This window comes from Schistocerca americana, unplaced genomic scaffold, assembly GCF_021461395.2.
Source record: "Schistocerca americana isolate TAMUIC-IGC-003095 unplaced genomic scaffold, iqSchAmer2.1 HiC_scaffold_469, whole genome shotgun sequence".
In the NCBI taxonomy this organism is placed as follows: Eukaryota; Metazoa; Arthropoda; class Insecta; order Orthoptera; family Acrididae; genus Schistocerca; species Schistocerca americana.
Genome location: NW_025726202.1, coordinates 73,574 through 93,985, shown reverse-complemented (window position 1 = coordinate 93,985; position 20,412 = coordinate 73,574). Strand labels below are relative to the sequence as shown.

General features: G+C 51.2%; 13 non-coding genes across 13 annotated transcripts; all 13 read right to left on the bottom strand.

Moving 5' to 3' along the window:
• Window positions 1-337: 337 nt before the first annotated feature.
• On the bottom strand, window positions 338-421 carry Trnal-uaa. Its single transcript has one exon. It is a non-coding gene; the product is annotated as a tRNA-Leu (tRNA).
• Window positions 422-1,992: 1,571 nt separating this feature from the next.
• Window positions 1,993-2,076, bottom strand: Trnal-uaa. The gene has a single exon. It is a non-coding gene; the product is annotated as a tRNA-Leu (tRNA).
• A 1,571-nt stretch (window positions 2,077-3,647) lies between these two features.
• Window positions 3,648-3,731, bottom strand: Trnal-uaa. The gene has a single exon. It is a non-coding gene; the product is annotated as a tRNA-Leu (tRNA).
• Window positions 3,732-5,302: 1,571 nt separating this feature from the next.
• Window positions 5,303-5,386, bottom strand: Trnal-uaa. Its single transcript has one exon. It is a non-coding gene; the product is annotated as a tRNA-Leu (tRNA).
• Window positions 5,387-6,957: 1,571 nt separating this feature from the next.
• Window positions 6,958-7,041, bottom strand: Trnal-uaa. The gene has a single exon. It is a non-coding gene; the product is annotated as a tRNA-Leu (tRNA).
• Window positions 7,042-8,612: 1,571 nt separating this feature from the next.
• Trnal-uaa lies at window positions 8,613-8,696 on the bottom strand. Its single transcript has one exon. It is a non-coding gene; the product is annotated as a tRNA-Leu (tRNA).
• Window positions 8,697-10,267: 1,571 nt separating this feature from the next.
• On the bottom strand, window positions 10,268-10,351 carry Trnal-uaa. Its single transcript has one exon. It is a non-coding gene; the product is annotated as a tRNA-Leu (tRNA).
• Window positions 10,352-11,922: 1,571 nt separating this feature from the next.
• On the bottom strand, window positions 11,923-12,006 carry Trnal-uaa. Its single transcript has one exon. It is a non-coding gene; the product is annotated as a tRNA-Leu (tRNA).
• A 1,571-nt stretch (window positions 12,007-13,577) lies between these two features.
• Window positions 13,578-13,661, bottom strand: Trnal-uaa. The gene has a single exon. It is a non-coding gene; the product is annotated as a tRNA-Leu (tRNA).
• A 1,571-nt stretch (window positions 13,662-15,232) lies between these two features.
• Trnal-uaa lies at window positions 15,233-15,316 on the bottom strand. The gene has a single exon. It is a non-coding gene; the product is annotated as a tRNA-Leu (tRNA).
• A 1,571-nt stretch (window positions 15,317-16,887) lies between these two features.
• On the bottom strand, window positions 16,888-16,971 carry Trnal-uaa. The gene has a single exon. It is a non-coding gene; the product is annotated as a tRNA-Leu (tRNA).
• Window positions 16,972-18,542: 1,571 nt separating this feature from the next.
• Trnal-uaa lies at window positions 18,543-18,626 on the bottom strand. Its single transcript has one exon. It is a non-coding gene; the product is annotated as a tRNA-Leu (tRNA).
• Window positions 18,627-20,197: 1,571 nt separating this feature from the next.
• Trnal-uaa lies at window positions 20,198-20,281 on the bottom strand. The gene has a single exon. It is a non-coding gene; the product is annotated as a tRNA-Leu (tRNA).
• Between the last annotated feature and the right edge of the window lie 131 nt (window positions 20,282-20,412).

Sequence of the window (20,412 nt, the reverse complement as noted above, 5' to 3'; positions counted from 1 at the left end):
TGGCGAGAATGTTGCCAGACGTGCGGACGTCTTAGTCCGTGTACAGATCACTTGGGATTTGCCTGACAGTCTCTCGCGTTGCCTTTTAGGGAAGGAAAATGGAATAGCCCTGAGCCACAACACAACGACCACGGAAACGTCCGTGAGAAGAGCTAAAACTCGGCACGAGAAAAATATGTTCCGCTATTTGTTTTCGGCCGCTCGAGCTATCGGACGTGCGACGCCTGCACTGCTGTCACTGTCGTCTCTAGTAAAATCTCCACGGCGTGTTTGTGCGTAATGTACTTGTTCTATAAGATGAAGGGAGTATGTTAGTTTCAGAATGTTTAAAATGCATTGTCAGATGTGGGGTTCGAACCCACGCTCCCTTACGGGAACCAGAGCTTAAATCTGGCGCCTTAGACCGCTCGGCCAATCTGACGTGCGAGACAAGCGCTCCAGTGACTTCCATCTCTAGCAAGATCTCAGGAGCCTCACTCCGAAACCTCTTTCTTTTTTCGGTAGAATGGAATTATGTGAGTTTAATAATATGTAAGACGCAATGTCAGATGTGGCGTACTAAACGCACCCTCGCTTTCGGGAACCAATGTGGCGCATTGGACCGCTTTCTTCCGTCGCTTCCAGTTTGAACTGTAACTAGCAAAACTGTATTTAGTAATAGGAACATTTTCACATTGATGCAAAGAAAACTAGATATTAACGAACGGCGAATAAGACCGTTTCCTAGCAACAGCCACGCTTTGCATTACGCACTCGTGGGAAGCCAATGAAATACTTCATGTGAGGCTCTAACTGTCGGCCTTCACTTTACAATACTTAGGCTCTGCCCCGGTGGTACCGACGCATGCATACTGAAACGCCTTTGGATCGTCAGTGAGTACTTCATATTAGAAATTTCGTGTTCGCCCTGATGCGCATTAAAGGGCCAATTTATCAGAGAAAGTCAGTTCTGCGCCTAGTTACGGTATGTCGCCCTAGCAGCACCAGGAAATCGGGTTCAGTGGTGCTCGCGTCGCACTCGGCGTTGAGCGCCTGCAGCGCTATCGCCTTCGGCCTCTGGCGCCAGGAGGGAAGGCGACACATCACGGCGCAAGCAGCGCGTAGCAGAAGGCGGTGGTGGTGTGTCGGTCAGCATGGTTGCTTCCCAAGTAGCTGCTCCGGGTTCGAAGCCCGGACATCGCACGGAAGTTGTCTCCTTTACCCAGGAGAGTGTTTTCAACGGTACGAATGGTTTCCCTTCTCCCCTCGTAGGCTAGTGCGGATTACGATTCACAGCATCGTGTGTCCCCATGTGTCGACTTGTCTCGACTTTGCTCGGCTGACGCAAAAGCTGACGCTTGCAAATGGGCGTATATGTAGAGGACAGGCGCTAGAAACGACTGGGAGAGGCCACATCAACAAACACACAACGGACCCTTTCATTTGACTGTGGCCGCATGTTCGCGCCTTTGCGTACCGAGAGCAAGAGGGGGGTCAGCGTGCTGGACCGTACCATTACCGCACAGCAGCACCAAAAACGAAGGAAAAAGGCAAAACTGAAGAAACCAAGACACGCGGACTTCCCAGTTCGTCCCCAGCCGAGCACTAACCACGGCCAACGCTGCCTAATTTCGGTAATCGGACATGAACCCGTGTCGTTGGCACGGCATACAAGTTGGCGAGAATGTTGCCAGACGTGCGGACGTCTTAGTCCGTGTACAGATCACTTGGGATTTGCCTGACAGTCTCTCGCGTTGCCTTTTAGGGAAGGAAAATGGAATAGCCCTGAGCCACAACACAACGACCACGGAAACGTCCGTGAGAAGAGCTAAAACTCGGCACGAGAAAAATATGTTCCGCTATTTGTTTTCGGCCGCTCGAGCTATCGGACGTGCGACGCCTGCACTGCTGTCACTGTCGTCTCTAGTAAAATCTCCACGGCGTGTTTGTGCGTAATGTACTTGTTCTATAAGATGAAGGGAGTATGTTAGTTTCAGAATGTTTAAAATGCATTGTCAGATGTGGGGTTCGAACCCACGCTCCCTTACGGGAACCAGAGCTTAAATCTGGCGCCTTAGACCGCTCGGCCAATCTGACGTGCGAGACAAGCGCTCCAGTGACTTCCATCTCTAGCAAGATCTCAGGAGCCTCACTCCGAAACCTCTTTCTTTTTTCGGTAGAATGGAATTATGTGAGTTTAATAATATGTAAGACGCAATGTCAGATGTGGCGTACTAAACGCACCCTCGCTTTCGGGAACCAATGTGGCGCATTGGACCGCTTTCTTCCGTCGCTTCCAGTTTGAACTGTAACTAGCAAAACTGTATTTAGTAATAGGAACATTTTCACATTGATGCAAAGAAAACTAGATATTAACGAACGGCGAATAAGACCGTTTCCTAGCAACAGCCACGCTTTGCATTACGCACTCGTGGGAAGCCAATGAAATACTTCATGTGAGGCTCTAACTGTCGGCCTTCACTTTACAATACTTAGGCTCTGCCCCGGTGGTACCGACGCATGCATACTGAAACGCCTTTGGATCGTCAGTGAGTACTTCATATTAGAAATTTCGTGTTCGCCCTGATGCGCATTAAAGGGCCAATTTATCAGAGAAAGTCAGTTCTGCGCCTAGTTACGGTATGTCGCCCTAGCAGCACCAGGAAATCGGGTTCAGTGGTGCTCGCGTCGCACTCGGCGTTGAGCGCCTGCAGCGCTATCGCCTTCGGCCTCTGGCGCCAGGAGGGAAGGCGACACATCACGGCGCAAGCAGCGCGTAGCAGAAGGCGGTGGTGGTGTGTCGGTCAGCATGGTTGCTTCCCAAGTAGCTGCTCCGGGTTCGAAGCCCGGACATCGCACGGAAGTTGTCTCCTTTACCCAGGAGAGTGTTTTCAACGGTACGAATGGTTTCCCTTCTCCCCTCGTAGGCTAGTGCGGATTACGATTCACAGCATCGTGTGTCCCCATGTGTCGACTTGTCTCGACTTTGCTCGGCTGACGCAAAAGCTGACGCTTGCAAATGGGCGTATATGTAGAGGACAGGCGCTAGAAACGACTGGGAGAGGCCACATCAACAAACACACAACGGACCCTTTCATTTGACTGTGGCCGCATGTTCGCGCCTTTGCGTACCGAGAGCAAGAGGGGGGTCAGCGTGCTGGACCGTACCATTACCGCACAGCAGCACCAAAAACGAAGGAAAAAGGCAAAACTGAAGAAACCAAGACACGCGGACTTCCCAGTTCGTCCCCAGCCGAGCACTAACCACGGCCAACGCTGCCTAATTTCGGTAATCGGACATGAACCCGTGTCGTTGGCACGGCATACAAGTTGGCGAGAATGTTGCCAGACGTGCGGACGTCTTAGTCCGTGTACAGATCACTTGGGATTTGCCTGACAGTCTCTCGCGTTGCCTTTTAGGGAAGGAAAATGGAATAGCCCTGAGCCACAACACAACGACCACGGAAACGTCCGTGAGAAGAGCTAAAACTCGGCACGAGAAAAATATGTTCCGCTATTTGTTTTCGGCCGCTCGAGCTATCGGACGTGCGACGCCTGCACTGCTGTCACTGTCGTCTCTAGTAAAATCTCCACGGCGTGTTTGTGCGTAATGTACTTGTTCTATAAGATGAAGGGAGTATGTTAGTTTCAGAATGTTTAAAATGCATTGTCAGATGTGGGGTTCGAACCCACGCTCCCTTACGGGAACCAGAGCTTAAATCTGGCGCCTTAGACCGCTCGGCCAATCTGACGTGCGAGACAAGCGCTCCAGTGACTTCCATCTCTAGCAAGATCTCAGGAGCCTCACTCCGAAACCTCTTTCTTTTTTCGGTAGAATGGAATTATGTGAGTTTAATAATATGTAAGACGCAATGTCAGATGTGGCGTACTAAACGCACCCTCGCTTTCGGGAACCAATGTGGCGCATTGGACCGCTTTCTTCCGTCCCTTCCAGTTTGAACTGTAACTAGCAAAACTGTATTTAGTAATAGGAACATTTTCACATTGATGCAAAGAAAACTAGATATTAACGAACGGCGAATAAGACCGTTTCCTAGCAACAGCCACGCTTTGCATTACGCACTCGTGGGAAGCCAATGAAATACTTCATGTGAGGCTCTAACTGTCGGCCTTCACTTTACAATACTTAGGCTCTGCCCCGGTGGTACCGACGCATGCATACTGAAACGCCTTTGGATCGTCAGTGAGTACTTCATATTAGAAATTTCGTGTTCGCCCTGATGCGCATTAAAGGGCCAATTTATCAGAGAAAGTCAGTTCTGCGCCTAGTTACGGTATGTCGCCCTAGCAGCACCAGGAAATCGGGTTCAGTGGTGCTCGCGTCGCACTCGGCGTTGAGCGCCTGCAGCGCTATCGCCTTCGGCCTCTGGCGCCAGGAGGGAAGGCGACACATCACGGCGCAAGCAGCGCGTAGCAGAAGGCGGTGGTGGTGTGTCGGTCAGCATGGTTGCTTCCCAAGTAGCTGCTCCGGGTTCGAAGCCCGGACATCGCACGGAAGTTGTCTCCTTTACCCAGGAGAGTGTTTTCAACGGTACGAATGGTTTCCCTTCTCCCCTCGTAGGCTAGTGCGGATTACGATTCACAGCATCGTGTGTCCCCATGTGTCGACTTGTCTCGACTTTGCTCGGCTGACGCAAAAGCTGACGCTTGCAAATGGGCGTATATGTAGAGGACAGGCGCTAGAAACGACTGGGAGAGGCCACATCAACAAACACACAACGGACCCTTTCATTTGACTGTGGCCGCATGTTCGCGCCTTTGCGTACCGAGAGCAAGAGGGGGGTCAGCGTGCTGGACCGTACCATTACCGCACAGCAGCACCAAAAACGAAGGAAAAAGGCAAAACTGAAGAAACCAAGACACGCGGACTTCCCAGTTCGTCCCCAGCCGAGCACTAACCACGGCCAACGCTGCCTAATTTCGGTAATCGGACATGAACCCGTGTCGTTGGCACGGCATACAAGTTGGCGAGAATGTTGCCAGACGTGCGGACGTCTTAGTCCGTGTACAGATCACTTGGGATTTGCCTGACAGTCTCTCGCGTTGCCTTTTAGGGAAGGAAAATGGAATAGCCCTGAGCCACAACACAACGACCACGGAAACGTCCGTGAGAAGAGCTAAAACTCGGCACGAGAAAAATATGTTCCGCTATTTGTTTTCGGCCGCTCGAGCTATCGGACGTGCGACGCCTGCACTGCTGTCACTGTCGTCTCTAGTAAAATCTCCACGGCGTGTTTGTGCGTAATGTACTTGTTCTATAAGATGAAGGGAGTATGTTAGTTTCAGAATGTTTAAAATGCATTGTCAGATGTGGGGTTCGAACCCACGCTCCCTTACGGGAACCAGAGCTTAAATCTGGCGCCTTAGACCGCTCGGCCAATCTGACGTGCGAGACAAGCGCTCCAGTGACTTCCATCTCTAGCAAGATCTCAGGAGCCTCACTCCGAAACCTCTTTCTTTTTTCGGTAGAATGGAATTATGTGAGTTTAATAATATGTAAGACGCAATGTCAGATGTGGCGTACTAAACGCACCCTCGCTTTCGGGAACCAATGTGGCGCATTGGACCGCTTTCTTCCGTCGCTTCCAGTTTGAACTGTAACTAGCAAAACTGTATTTAGTAATAGGAACATTTTCACATTGATGCAAAGAAAACTAGATATTAACGAACGGCGAATAAGACCGTTTCCTAGCAACAGCCACGCTTTGCATTACGCACTCGTGGGAAGCCAATGAAATACTTCATGTGAGGCTCTAACTGTCGGCCTTCACTTTACAATACTTAGGCTCTGCCCCGGTGGTACCGACGCATGCATACTGAAACGCCTTTGGATCGTCAGTGAGTACTTCATATTAGAAATTTCGTGTTCGCCCTGATGCGCATTAAAGGGCCAATTTATCAGAGAAAGTCAGTTCTGCGCCTAGTTACGGTATGTCGCCCTAGCAGCACCAGGAAATCGGGTTCAGTGGTGCTCGCGTCGCACTCGGCGTTGAGCGCCTGCAGCGCTATCGCCTTCGGCCTCTGGCGCCAGGAGGGAAGGCGACACATCACGGCGCAAGCAGCGCGTAGCAGAAGGCGGTGGTGGTGTGTCGGTCAGCATGGTTGCTTCCCAAGTAGCTGCTCCGGGTTCGAAGCCCGGACATCGCACGGAAGTTGTCTCCTTTACCCAGGAGAGTGTTTTCAACGGTACGAATGGTTTCCCTTCTCCCCTCGTAGGCTAGTGCGGATTACGATTCACAGCATCGTGTGTCCCCATGTGTCGACTTGTCTCGACTTTGCTCGGCTGACGCAAAAGCTGACGCTTGCAAATGGGCGTATATGTAGAGGACAGGCGCTAGAAACGACTGGGAGAGGCCACATCAACAAACACACAACGGACCCTTTCATTTGACTGTGGCCGCATGTTCGCGCCTTTGCGTACCGAGAGCAAGAGGGGGGTCAGCGTGCTGGACCGTACCATTACCGCACAGCAGCACCAAAAACGAAGGAAAAAGGCAAAACTGAAGAAACCAAGACACGCGGACTTCCCAGTTCGTCCCCAGCCGAGCACTAACCACGGCCAACGCTGCCTAATTTCGGTAATCGGACATGAACCCGTGTCGTTGGCACGGCATACAAGTTGGCGAGAATGTTGCCAGACGTGCGGACGTCTTAGTCCGTGTACAGATCACTTGGGATTTGCCTGACAGTCTCTCGCGTTGCCTTTTAGGGAAGGAAAATGGAATAGCCCTGAGCCACAACACAACGACCACGGAAACGTCCGTGAGAAGAGCTAAAACTCGGCACGAGAAAAATATGTTCCGCTATTTGTTTTCGGCCGCTCGAGCTATCGGACGTGCGACGCCTGCACTGCTGTCACTGTCGTCTCTAGTAAAATCTCCACGGCGTGTTTGTGCGTAATGTACTTGTTCTATAAGATGAAGGGAGTATGTTAGTTTCAGAATGTTTAAAATGCATTGTCAGATGTGGGGTTCGAACCCACGCTCCCTTACGGGAACCAGAGCTTAAATCTGGCGCCTTAGACCGCTCGGCCAATCTGACGTGCGAGACAAGCGCTCCAGTGACTTCCATCTCTAGCAAGATCTCAGGAGCCTCACTCCGAAACCTCTTTCTTTTTTCGGTAGAATGGAATTATGTGAGTTTAATAATATGTAAGACGCAATGTCAGATGTGGCGTACTAAACGCACCCTCGCTTTCGGGAACCAATGTGGCGCATTGGACCGCTTTCTTCCGTCGCTTCCAGTTTGAACTGTAACTAGCAAAACTGTATTTAGTAATAGGAACATTTTCACATTGATGCAAAGAAAACTAGATATTAACGAACGGCGAATAAGACCGTTTCCTAGCAACAGCCACGCTTTGCATTACGCACTCGTGGGAAGCCAATGAAATACTTCATGTGAGGCTCTAACTGTCGGCCTTCACTTTACAATACTTAGGCTCTGCCCCGGTGGTACCGACGCATGCATACTGAAACGCCTTTGGATCGTCAGTGAGTACTTCATATTAGAAATTTCGTGTTCGCCCTGATGCGCATTAAAGGGCCAATTTATCAGAGAAAGTCAGTTCTGCGCCTAGTTACGGTATGTCGCCCTAGCAGCACCAGGAAATCGGGTTCAGTGGTGCTCGCGTCGCACTCGGCGTTGAGCGCCTGCAGCGCTATCGCCTTCGGCCTCTGGCGCCAGGAGGGAAGGCGACACATCACGGCGCAAGCAGCGCGTAGCAGAAGGCGGTGGTGGTGTGTCGGTCAGCATGGTTGCTTCCCAAGTAGCTGCTCCGGGTTCGAAGCCCGGACATCGCACGGAAGTTGTCTCCTTTACCCAGGAGAGTGTTTTCAACGGTACGAATGGTTTCCCTTCTCCCCTCGTAGGCTAGTGCGGATTACGATTCACAGCATCGTGTGTCCCCATGTGTCGACTTGTCTCGACTTTGCTCGGCTGACGCAAAAGCTGACGCTTGCAAATGGGCGTATATGTAGAGGACAGGCGCTAGAAACGACTGGGAGAGGCCACATCAACAAACACACAACGGACCCTTTCATTTGACTGTGGCCGCATGTTCGCGCCTTTGCGTACCGAGAGCAAGAGGGGGGTCAGCGTGCTGGACCGTACCATTACCGCACAGCAGCACCAAAAACGAAGGAAAAAGGCAAAACTGAAGAAACCAAGACACGCGGACTTCCCAGTTCGTCCCCAGCCGAGCACTAACCACGGCCAACGCTGCCTAATTTCGGTAATCGGACATGAACCCGTGTCGTTGGCACGGCATACAAGTTGGCGAGAATGTTGCCAGACGTGCGGACGTCTTAGTCCGTGTACAGATCACTTGGGATTTGCCTGACAGTCTCTCGCGTTGCCTTTTAGGGAAGGAAAATGGAATAGCCCTGAGCCACAACACAACGACCACGGAAACGTCCGTGAGAAGAGCTAAAACTCGGCACGAGAAAAATATGTTCCGCTATTTGTTTTCGGCCGCTCGAGCTATCGGACGTGCGACGCCTGCACTGCTGTCACTGTCGTCTCTAGTAAAATCTCCACGGCGTGTTTGTGCGTAATGTACTTGTTCTATAAGATGAAGGGAGTATGTTAGTTTCAGAATGTTTAAAATGCATTGTCAGATGTGGGGTTCGAACCCACGCTCCCTTACGGGAACCAGAGCTTAAATCTGGCGCCTTAGACCGCTCGGCCAATCTGACGTGCGAGACAAGCGCTCCAGTGACTTCCATCTCTAGCAAGATCTCAGGAGCCTCACTCCGAAACCTCTTTCTTTTTTCGGTAGAATGGAATTATGTGAGTTTAATAATATGTAAGACGCAATGTCAGATGTGGCGTACTAAACGCACCCTCGCTTTCGGGAACCAATGTGGCGCATTGGACCGCTTTCTTCCGTCGCTTCCAGTTTGAACTGTAACTAGCAAAACTGTATTTAGTAATAGGAACATTTTCACATTGATGCAAAGAAAACTAGATATTAACGAACGGCGAATAAGACCGTTTCCTAGCAACAGCCACGCTTTGCATTACGCACTCGTGGGAAGCCAATGAAATACTTCATGTGAGGCTCTAACTGTCGGCCTTCACTTTACAATACTTAGGCTCTGCCCCGGTGGTACCGACGCATGCATACTGAAACGCCTTTGGATCGTCAGTGAGTACTTCATATTAGAAATTTCGTGTTCGCCCTGATGCGCATTAAAGGGCCAATTTATCAGAGAAAGTCAGTTCTGCGCCTAGTTACGGTATGTCGCCCTAGCAGCACCAGGAAATCGGGTTCAGTGGTGCTCGCGTCGCACTCGGCGTTGAGCGCCTGCAGCGCTATCGCCTTCGGCCTCTGGCGCCAGGAGGGAAGGCGACACATCACGGCGCAAGCAGCGCGTAGCAGAAGGCGGTGGTGGTGTGTCGGTCAGCATGGTTGCTTCCCAAGTAGCTGCTCCGGGTTCGAAGCCCGGACATCGCACGGAAGTTGTCTCCTTTACCCAGGAGAGTGTTTTCAACGGTACGAATGGTTTCCCTTCTCCCCTCGTAGGCTAGTGCGGATTACGATTCACAGCATCGTGTGTCCCCATGTGTCGACTTGTCTCGACTTTGCTCGGCTGACGCAAAAGCTGACGCTTGCAAATGGGCGTATATGTAGAGGACAGGCGCTAGAAACGACTGGGAGAGGCCACATCAACAAACACACAACGGACCCTTTCATTTGACTGTGGCCGCATGTTCGCGCCTTTGCGTACCGAGAGCAAGAGGGGGGTCAGCGTGCTGGACCGTACCATTACCGCACAGCAGCACCAAAAACGAAGGAAAAAGGCAAAACTGAAGAAACCAAGACACGCGGACTTCCCAGTTCGTCCCCAGCCGAGCACTAACCACGGCCAACGCTGCCTAATTTCGGTAATCGGACATGAACCCGTGTCGTTGGCACGGCATACAAGTTGGCGAGAATGTTGCCAGACGTGCGGACGTCTTAGTCCGTGTACAGATCACTTGGGATTTGCCTGACAGTCTCTCGCGTTGCCTTTTAGGGAAGGAAAATGGAATAGCCCTGAGCCACAACACAACGACCACGGAAACGTCCGTGAGAAGAGCTAAAACTCGGCACGAGAAAAATATGTTCCGCTATTTGTTTTCGGCCGCTCGAGCTATCGGACGTGCGACGCCTGCACTGCTGTCACTGTCGTCTCTAGTAAAATCTCCACGGCGTGTTTGTGCGTAATGTACTTGTTCTATAAGATGAAGGGAGTATGTTAGTTTCAGAATGTTTAAAATGCATTGTCAGATGTGGGGTTCGAACCCACGCTCCCTTACGGGAACCAGAGCTTAAATCTGGCGCCTTAGACCGCTCGGCCAATCTGACGTGCGAGACAAGCGCTCCAGTGACTTCCATCTCTAGCAAGATCTCAGGAGCCTCACTCCGAAACCTCTTTCTTTTTTCGGTAGAATGGAATTATGTGAGTTTAATAATATGTAAGACGCAATGTCAGATGTGGCGTACTAAACGCACCCTCGCTTTCGGGAACCAATGTGGCGCATTGGACCGCTTTCTTCCGTCGCTTCCAGTTTGAACTGTAACTAGCAAAACTGTATTTAGTAATAGGAACATTTTCACATTGATGCAAAGAAAACTAGATATTAACGAACGGCGAATAAGACCGTTTCCTAGCAACAGCCACGCTTTGCATTACGCACTCGTGGGAAGCCAATGAAATACTTCATGTGAGGCTCTAACTGTCGGCCTTCACTTTACAATACTTAGGCTCTGCCCCGGTGGTACCGACGCATGCATACTGAAACGCCTTTGGATCGTCAGTGAGTACTTCATATTAGAAATTTCGTGTTCGCCCTGATGCGCATTAAAGGGCCAATTTATCAGAGAAAGTCAGTTCTGCGCCTAGTTACGGTATGTCGCCCTAGCAGCACCAGGAAATCGGGTTCAGTGGTGCTCGCGTCGCACTCGGCGTTGAGCGCCTGCAGCGCTATCGCCTTCGGCCTCTGGCGCCAGGAGGGAAGGCGACACATCACGGCGCAAGCAGCGCGTAGCAGAAGGCGGTGGTGGTGTGTCGGTCAGCATGGTTGCTTCCCAAGTAGCTGCTCCGGGTTCGAAGCCCGGACATCGCACGGAAGTTGTCTCCTTTACCCAGGAGAGTGTTTTCAACGGTACGAATGGTTTCCCTTCTCCCCTCGTAGGCTAGTGCGGATTACGATTCACAGCATCGTGTGTCCCCATGTGTCGACTTGTCTCGACTTTGCTCGGCTGACGCAAAAGCTGACGCTTGCAAATGGGCGTATATGTAGAGGACAGGCGCTAGAAACGACTGGGAGAGGCCACATCAACAAACACACAACGGACCCTTTCATTTGACTGTGGCCGCATGTTCGCGCCTTTGCGTACCGAGAGCAAGAGGGGGGTCAGCGTGCTGGACCGTACCATTACCGCACAGCAGCACCAAAAACGAAGGAAAAAGGCAAAACTGAAGAAACCAAGACACGCGGACTTCCCAGTTCGTCCCCAGCCGAGCACTAACCACGGCCAACGCTGCCTAATTTCGGTAATCGGACATGAACCCGTGTCGTTGGCACGGCATACAAGTTGGCGAGAATGTTGCCAGACGTGCGGACGTCTTAGTCCGTGTACAGATCACTTGGGATTTGCCTGACAGTCTCTCGCGTTGCCTTTTAGGGAAGGAAAATGGAATAGCCCTGAGCCACAACACAACGACCACGGAAACGTCCGTGAGAAGAGCTAAAACTCGGCACGAGAAAAATATGTTCCGCTATTTGTTTTCGGCCGCTCGAGCTATCGGACGTGCGACGCCTGCACTGCTGTCACTGTCGTCTCTAGTAAAATCTCCACGGCGTGTTTGTGCGTAATGTACTTGTTCTATAAGATGAAGGGAGTATGTTAGTTTCAGAATGTTTAAAATGCATTGTCAGATGTGGGGTTCGAACCCACGCTCCCTTACGGGAACCAGAGCTTAAATCTGGCGCCTTAGACCGCTCGGCCAATCTGACGTGCGAGACAAGCGCTCCAGTGACTTCCATCTCTAGCAAGATCTCAGGAGCCTCACTCCGAAACCTCTTTCTTTTTTCGGTAGAATGGAATTATGTGAGTTTAATAATATGTAAGACGCAATGTCAGATGTGGCGTACTAAACGCACCCTCGCTTTCGGGAACCAATGTGGCGCATTGGACCGCTTTCTTCCGTCGCTTCCAGTTTGAACTGTAACTAGCAAAACTGTATTTAGTAATAGGAACATTTTCACATTGATGCAAAGAAAACTAGATATTAACGAACGGCGAATAAGACCGTTTCCTAGCAACAGCCACGCTTTGCATTACGCACTCGTGGGAAGCCAATGAAATACTTCATGTGAGGCTCTAACTGTCGGCCTTCACTTTACAATACTTAGGCTCTGCCCCGGTGGTACCGACGCATGCATACTGAAACGCCTTTGGATCGTCAGTGAGTACTTCATATTAGAAATTTCGTGTTCGCCCTGATGCGCATTAAAGGGCCAATTTATCAGAGAAAGTCAGTTCTGCGCCTAGTTACGGTATGTCGCCCTAGCAGCACCAGGAAATCGGGTTCAGTGGTGCTCGCGTCGCACTCGGCGTTGAGCGCCTGCAGCGCTATCGCCTTCGGCCTCTGGCGCCAGGAGGGAAGGCGACACATCACGGCGCAAGCAGCGCGTAGCAGAAGGCGGTGGTGGTGTGTCGGTCAGCATGGTTGCTTCCCAAGTAGCTGCTCCGGGTTCGAAGCCCGGACATCGCACGGAAGTTGTCTCCTTTACCCAGGAGAGTGTTTTCAACGGTACGAATGGTTTCCCTTCTCCCCTCGTAGGCTAGTGCGGATTACGATTCACAGCATCGTGTGTCCCCATGTGTCGACTTGTCTCGACTTTGCTCGGCTGACGCAAAAGCTGACGCTTGCAAATGGGCGTATATGTAGAGGACAGGCGCTAGAAACGACTGGGAGAGGCCACATCAACAAACACACAACGGACCCTTTCATTTGACTGTGGCCGCATGTTCGCGCCTTTGCGTACCGAGAGCAAGAGGGGGGTCAGCGTGCTGGACCGTACCATTACCGCACAGCAGCACCAAAAACGAAGGAAAAAGGCAAAACTGAAGAAACCAAGACACGCGGACTTCCCAGTTCGTCCCCAGCCGAGCACTAACCACGGCCAACGCTGCCTAATTTCGGTAATCGGACATGAACCCGTGTCGTTGGCACGGCATACAAGTTGGCGAGAATGTTGCCAGACGTGCGGACGTCTTAGTCCGTGTACAGATCACTTGGGATTTGCCTGACAGTCTCTCGCGTTGCCTTTTAGGGAAGGAAAATGGAATAGCCCTGAGCCACAACACAACGACCACGGAAACGTCCGTGAGAAGAGCTAAAACTCGGCACGAGAAAAATATGTTCCGCTATTTGTTTTCGGCCGCTCGAGCTATCGGACGTGCGACGCCTGCACTGCTGTCACTGTCGTCTCTAGTAAAATCTCCACGGCGTGTTTGTGCGTAATGTACTTGTTCTATAAGATGAAGGGAGTATGTTAGTTTCAGAATGTTTAAAATGCATTGTCAGATGTGGGGTTCGAACCCACGCTCCCTTACGGGAACCAGAGCTTAAATCTGGCGCCTTAGACCGCTCGGCCAATCTGACGTGCGAGACAAGCGCTCCAGTGACTTCCATCTCTAGCAAGATCTCAGGAGCCTCACTCCGAAACCTCTTTCTTTTTTCGGTAGAATGGAATTATGTGAGTTTAATAATATGTAAGACGCAATGTCAGATGTGGCGTACTAAACGCACCCTCGCTTTCGGGAACCAATGTGGCGCATTGGACCGCTTTCTTCCGTCGCTTCCAGTTTGAACTGTAACTAGCAAAACTGTATTTAGTAATAGGAACATTTTCACATTGATGCAAAGAAAACTAGATATTAACGAACGGCGAATAAGACCGTTTCCTAGCAACAGCCACGCTTTGCATTACGCACTCGTGGGAAGCCAATGAAATACTTCATGTGAGGCTCTAACTGTCGGCCTTCACTTTACAATACTTAGGCTCTGCCCCGGTGGTACCGACGCATGCATACTGAAACGCCTTTGGATCGTCAGTGAGTACTTCATATTAGAAATTTCGTGTTCGCCCTGATGCGCATTAAAGGGCCAATTTATCAGAGAAAGTCAGTTCTGCGCCTAGTTACGGTATGTCGCCCTAGCAGCACCAGGAAATCGGGTTCAGTGGTGCTCGCGTCGCACTCGGCGTTGAGCGCCTGCAGCGCTATCGCCTTCGGCCTCTGGCGCCAGGAGGGAAGGCGACACATCACGGCGCAAGCAGCGCGTAGCAGAAGGCGGTGGTGGTGTGTCGGTCAGCATGGTTGCTTCCCAAGTAGCTGCTCCGGGTTCGAAGCCCGGACATCGCACGGAAGTTGTCTCCTTTACCCAGGAGAGTGTTTTCAACGGTACGAATGGTTTCCCTTCTCCCCTCGTAGGCTAGTGCGGATTACGATTCACAGCATCGTGTGTCCCCATGTGTCGACTTGTCTCGACTTTGCTCGGCTGACGCAAAAGCTGACGCTTGCAAATGGGCGTATATGTAGAGGACAGGCGCTAGAAACGACTGGGAGAGGCCACATCAACAAACACACAACGGACCCTTTCATTTGACTGTGGCCGCATGTTCGCGCCTTTGCGTACCGAGAGCAAGAGGGGGGTCAGCGTGCTGGACCGTACCATTACCGCACAGCAGCACCAAAAACGAAGGAAAAAGGCAAAACTGAAGAAACCAAGACACGCGGACTTCCCAGTTCGTCCCCAGCCGAGCACTAACCACGGCCAACGCTGCCTAATTTCGGTAATCGGACATGAACCCGTGTCGTTGGCACGGCATACAAGTTGGCGAGAATGTTGCCAGACGTGCGGACGTCTTAGTCCGTGTACAGATCACTTGGGATTTGCCTGACAGTCTCTCGCGTTGCCTTTTAGGGAAGGAAAATGGAATAGCCCTGAGCCACAACACAACGACCACGGAAACGTCCGTGAGAAGAGCTAAAACTCGGCACGAGAAAAATATGTTCCGCTATTTGTTTTCGGCCGCTCGAGCTATCGGACGTGCGACGCCTGCACTGCTGTCACTGTCGTCTCTAGTAAAATCTCCACGGCGTGTTTGTGCGTAATGTACTTGTTCTATAAGATGAAGGGAGTATGTTAGTTTCAGAATGTTTAAAATGCATTGTCAGATGTGGGGTTCGAACCCACGCTCCCTTACGGGAACCAGAGCTTAAATCTGGCGCCTTAGACCGCTCGGCCAATCTGACGTGCGAGACAAGCGCTCCAGTGACTTCCATCTCTAGCAAGATCTCAGGAGCCTCACTCCGAAACCTCTTTCTTTTTTCGGTAGAATGGAATTATGTGAGTTTAATAATATGTAAGACGCAATGTCAGATGTGGCGTACTAAACGCACCCTCGCTTTCGGGAACCAATGTGGCGCATTGGACCGCTTTCTTCCGTCGCTTCCAGTTTGAACTGTAACTAGCAAAACTGTATTTAGTAATAGGAACATTTTCACATTGATGCAAAGAAAACTAGATATTAACGAACGGCGAATAAGACCGTTTCCTAGCAACAGCCACGCTTTGCATTACGCACTCGTGGGAAGCCAATGAAATACTTCATGTGAGGCTCTAACTGTCGGCCTTCACTTTACAATACTTAGGCTCTGCCCCGGTGGTACCGACGCATGCATACTGAAACGCCTTTGGATCGTCAGTGAGTACTTCATATTAGAAATTTCGTGTTCGCCCTGATGCGCATTAAAGGGCCAATTTATCAGAGAAAGTCAGTTCTGCGCCTAGTTACGGTATGTCGCCCTAGCAGCACCAGGAAATCGGGTTCAGTGGTGCTCGCGTCGCACTCGGCGTTGAGCGCCTGCAGCGCTATCGCCTTCGGCCTCTGGCGCCAGGAGGGAAGGCGACACATCACGGCGCAAGCAGCGCGTAGCAGAAGGCGGTGGTGGTGTGTCGGTCAGCATGGTTGCTTCCCAAGTAGCTGCTCCGGGTTCGAAGCCCGGACATCGCACGGAAGTTGTCTCCTTTACCCAGGAGAGTGTTTTCAACGGTACGAATGGTTTCCCTTCTCCCCTCGTAGGCTAGTGCGGATTACGATTCACAGCATCGTGTGTCCCCATGTGTCGACTTGTCTCGACTTTGCTCGGCTGACGCAAAAGCTGACGCTTGCAAATGGGCGTATATGTAGAGGACAGGCGCTAGAAACGACTGGGAGAGGCCACATCAACAAACACACAACGGACCCTTTCATTTGACTGTGGCCGCATGTTCGCGCCTTTGCGTACCGAGAGCAAGAGGGGGGTCAGCGTGCTGGACCGTACCATTACCGCACAGCAGCACCAAAAACGAAGGAAAAAGGCAAAACTGAAGAAACCAAGACACGCGGACTTCCCAGTTCGTCCCCAGCCGAGCACTAACCACGGCCAACGCTGCCTAATTTCGGTAATCGGACATGAACCCGTGTCGTTGGCACGGCATACAAGTTGGCGAGAATGTTGCCAGACGTGCGGACGTCTTAGTCCGTGTACAGATCACTTGGGATTTGCCTGACAGTCTCTCGCGTTGCCTTTTAGGGAAGGAAAATGGAATAGCCCTGAGCCACAACACAACGACCACGGAAACGTCCGTGAGAAGAGCTAAAACTCGGCACGAGAAAAATATGTTCCGCTATTTGTTTTCGGCCGCTCGAGCTATCGGACGTGCGACGCCTGCACTGCTGTCACTGTCGTCTCTAGTAAAATCTCCACGGCGTGTTTGTGCGTAATGTACTTGTTCTATAAGATGAAGGGAGTATGTTAGTTTCAGAATGTTTAAAATGCATTGTCAGATGTGGGGTTCGAACCCACGCTCCCTTACGGGAACCAGAGCTTAAATCTGGCGCCTTAGACCGCTCGGCCAATCTGACGTGCGAGACAAGCGCTCCAGTGACTTCCATCTCTAGCAAGATCTCAGGAGCCTCACTCCGAAACCTCTTTCTTTTTTCGGTAGAATGGAATTATGTGAGTTTAATAATATGTAAGACGCAATGTCAGATGTGGCGTACTAAACGCACCCTCGCTTTCGGGAACCAATGTGGCGCATTGGACCGCTTTCTTCCGTCGCTTCCAGTTTGAACTGTAACTAGCAAAACTGTATTTAGTAATAGGAACATTTTCACATTGATGCAAAGAAAACTAGATATTAACGAACGGCGAATAAGACCGTTTCCTAGCAACAGCCACGCTTTGCATTACGCACTCGTGGGAAGCCAATGAAATACTTCATGTGAGGCTCTAACTGTCGGCCTTCACTTTACAATACTTAGGCTCTGCCCCGGTGGTACCGACGCATGCATACTGAAACGCCTTTGGATCGTCAGTGAGTACTTCATATTAGAAATTTCGTGTTCGCCCTGATGCGCATTAAAGGGCCAATTTATCAGAGAAAGTCAGTTCTGCGCCTAGTTACGGTATGTCGCCCTAGCAGCACCAGGAAATCGGGTTCAGTGGTGCTCGCGTCGCACTCGGCGTTGAGCGCCTGCAGCGCTATCGCCTTCGGCCTCTGGCGCCAGGAGGGAAGGCGACACATCACGGCGCAAGCAGCGCGTAGCAGAAGGCGGTGGTGGTGTGTCGGTCAGCATGGTTGCTTCCCAAGTAGCTGCTCCGGGTTCGAAGCCCGGACATCGCACGGAAGTTGTCTCCTTTACCCAGGAGAGTGTTTTCAACGGTACGAATGGTTTCCCTTCTCTCCTCGTAGGCTAGTGCGGATTACGATTCACAGCATCGTGTGTCCCCATGTGTCGACTTGTCTCGACTTTGCTCGGCTGACGCAAAAGCTGACGCTTGCAAATGGGCGTATATGTAGAGGACAGGCGCTAGAAACGACTGGGAGAGGCCACATCAACAAACACACAACGGACCCTTTCATTTGACTGTGGCCGCATGTTCGCGCCTTTGCGTACCGAGAGCAAGAGGGGGGTCAGCGTGCTGGACCGTACCATTACCGCACAGCAGCACCAAAAACGAAGGAAAAAGGCAAAACTGAAGAAACCAAGACACGCGGACTTCCCAGTTCGTCCCCAGCCGAGCACTAACCACGGCCAACGCTGCCTAATTTCGGTAATCGGACATGAACCCGTGTCGTTGGCACGGCATACAAGTTGGCGAGAATGTTGCCAGACGTGCGGACGTCTTAGTCCGTGTACAGATCACTTGGGATTTGCCTGACAGTCTCTCGCGTTGCCTTTTAGGGAAGGAAAATGGAATAGCCCTGAGCCACAACACAACGACCACGGAAACGTCCGTGAGAAGAGCTAAAACTCGGCACGAGAAAAATATGTTCCGCTATTTGTTTTCGGCCGCTCGAGCTATCGGACGTGCGACGCCTGCACTGCTGTCACTGTCGTCTCTAGTAAAATCTCCACGGCGTGTTTGTGCGTAATGTACTTGTTCTATAAGATGAAGGGAGTATGTTAGTTTCAGAATGTTTAAAATGCATTGTCAGATGTGGGGTTCGAACCCACGCTCCCTTACGGGAACCAGAGCTTAAATCTGGCGCCTTAGACCGCTCGGCCAATCTGACGTGCGAGACAAGCGCTCCAGTGACTTCCATCTCTAGCAAGATCTCAGGAGCCTCACTCCGAAACCTCTTTCTTTTTTCGGTAGAATGGAATTATGTGAGTTTAATAATATGTAAGACGCAATGTCAGATGTGGCGTACTAAACGCACCCTCGCTTTCGGGAACCAATGTGGCGCATTGGACCGCTTTCTTCCGTCGCTTCCAGTTTGAACTGTAACTAGCAAAACTGTATTTAGTAATAGGAACATTTTCACATTGATGCAAAGAAAACTAGATATTAACGAACGGCGAATAAGACCGTTTCCTAGCAACAGCCACGCTTTGCATTACGCACTCGTGGGAAGCCAATGAAATACTTCATGTGAGGCTCTAACTGTCGGCCTTCACTTTACAATACTTAGGCTCTGCCCCGGTGGTACCGACGCATGCATACTGAAACGCCTTTGGATCGTCAGTGAGTACTTCATATTAGAAATTTCGTGTTCGCCCTGATGCGCATTAAAGGGCCAATTTATCAGAGAAAGTCAGTTCTGCGCCTAGTTACGGTATGTCGCCCTAGCAGCACCAGGAAATCGGGTTCAGTGGTGCTCGCGTCGCACTCGGCGTTGAGCGCCTGCAGCGCTATCGCCTTCGGCCTCTGGCGCCAGGAGGGAAGGCGACACATCACGGCGCAAGCAGCGCGTAGCAGAAGGCGGTGGTGGTGTGTCGGTCAGCATGGTTGCTTCCCAAGTAGCTGCTCCGGGTTCGAAGCCCGGACATCGCACGGAAGTTGTCTCCTTTACCCAGGAGAGTGTTTTCAACGGTACGAATGGTTTCCCTTCTCCCCTCGTAGGCTAGTGCGGATTACGATTCACAGCATCGTGTGTCCCCATGTGTCGACTTGTCTCGACTTTGCTCGGCTGACGCAAAAGCTGACGCTTGCAAATGGGCGTATATGTAGAGGACAGGCGCTAGAAACGACTGGGAGAGGCCACATCAACAAACACACAACGGACCCTTTCATTTGACTGTGGCCGCATGTTCGCGCCTTTGCGTACCGAGAGCAAGAGGGGGGTCAGCGTGCTGGACCGTACCATTACCGCACAGCAGCACCAAAAACGAAGGAAAAAGGCAAAACTGAAGAAACCAAGACACGCGGACTTCCCAGTTCGTCCCCAGCCGAGCACTAACCACGGCCAACGCTGCCTAATTTCGGTAATCGGACATGAACCCGTGTCGTTGGCACGGCATACAAGTTGGCGAGAATGTTGCCAGACGTGCGGACGTCTTAGTCCGTGTACAGATCACTTGGGATTTGCCTGACAGTCTCTCGCGTTGCCTTTTAGGGAAGGAAAATGGAATAGCCCTGAGCCACAACACAACGACCACGGAAACGTCCGTGAGAAGAGCTAAAACTCGGCACGAGAAAAATATGTTCCGCTATTTGTTTTCGGCCGCTCGAGCTATCGGACGTGCGACGCCTGCACTGCTGTCACTGTCGTCTCTAGTAAAATCTCCACGGCGTGTTTGTGCGTAATGTACTTGTTCTATAAGATGAAGGGAGTATGTTAGTTTCAGAATGTTTAAAATGCATTGTCAGATGTGGGGTTCGAACCCACGCTCCCTTACGGGAACCAGAGCTTAAATCTGGCGCCTTAGACCGCTCGGCCAATCTGACGTGCGAGACAAGCGCTCCAGTGACTTCCATCTCTAGCAAGATCTCAGGAGCCTCACTCCGAAACCTCTTTCTTTTTTCGGTAGAATGGAATTATGTGAGTTTAATAATATGTAAGACGCAATGTCAGATGT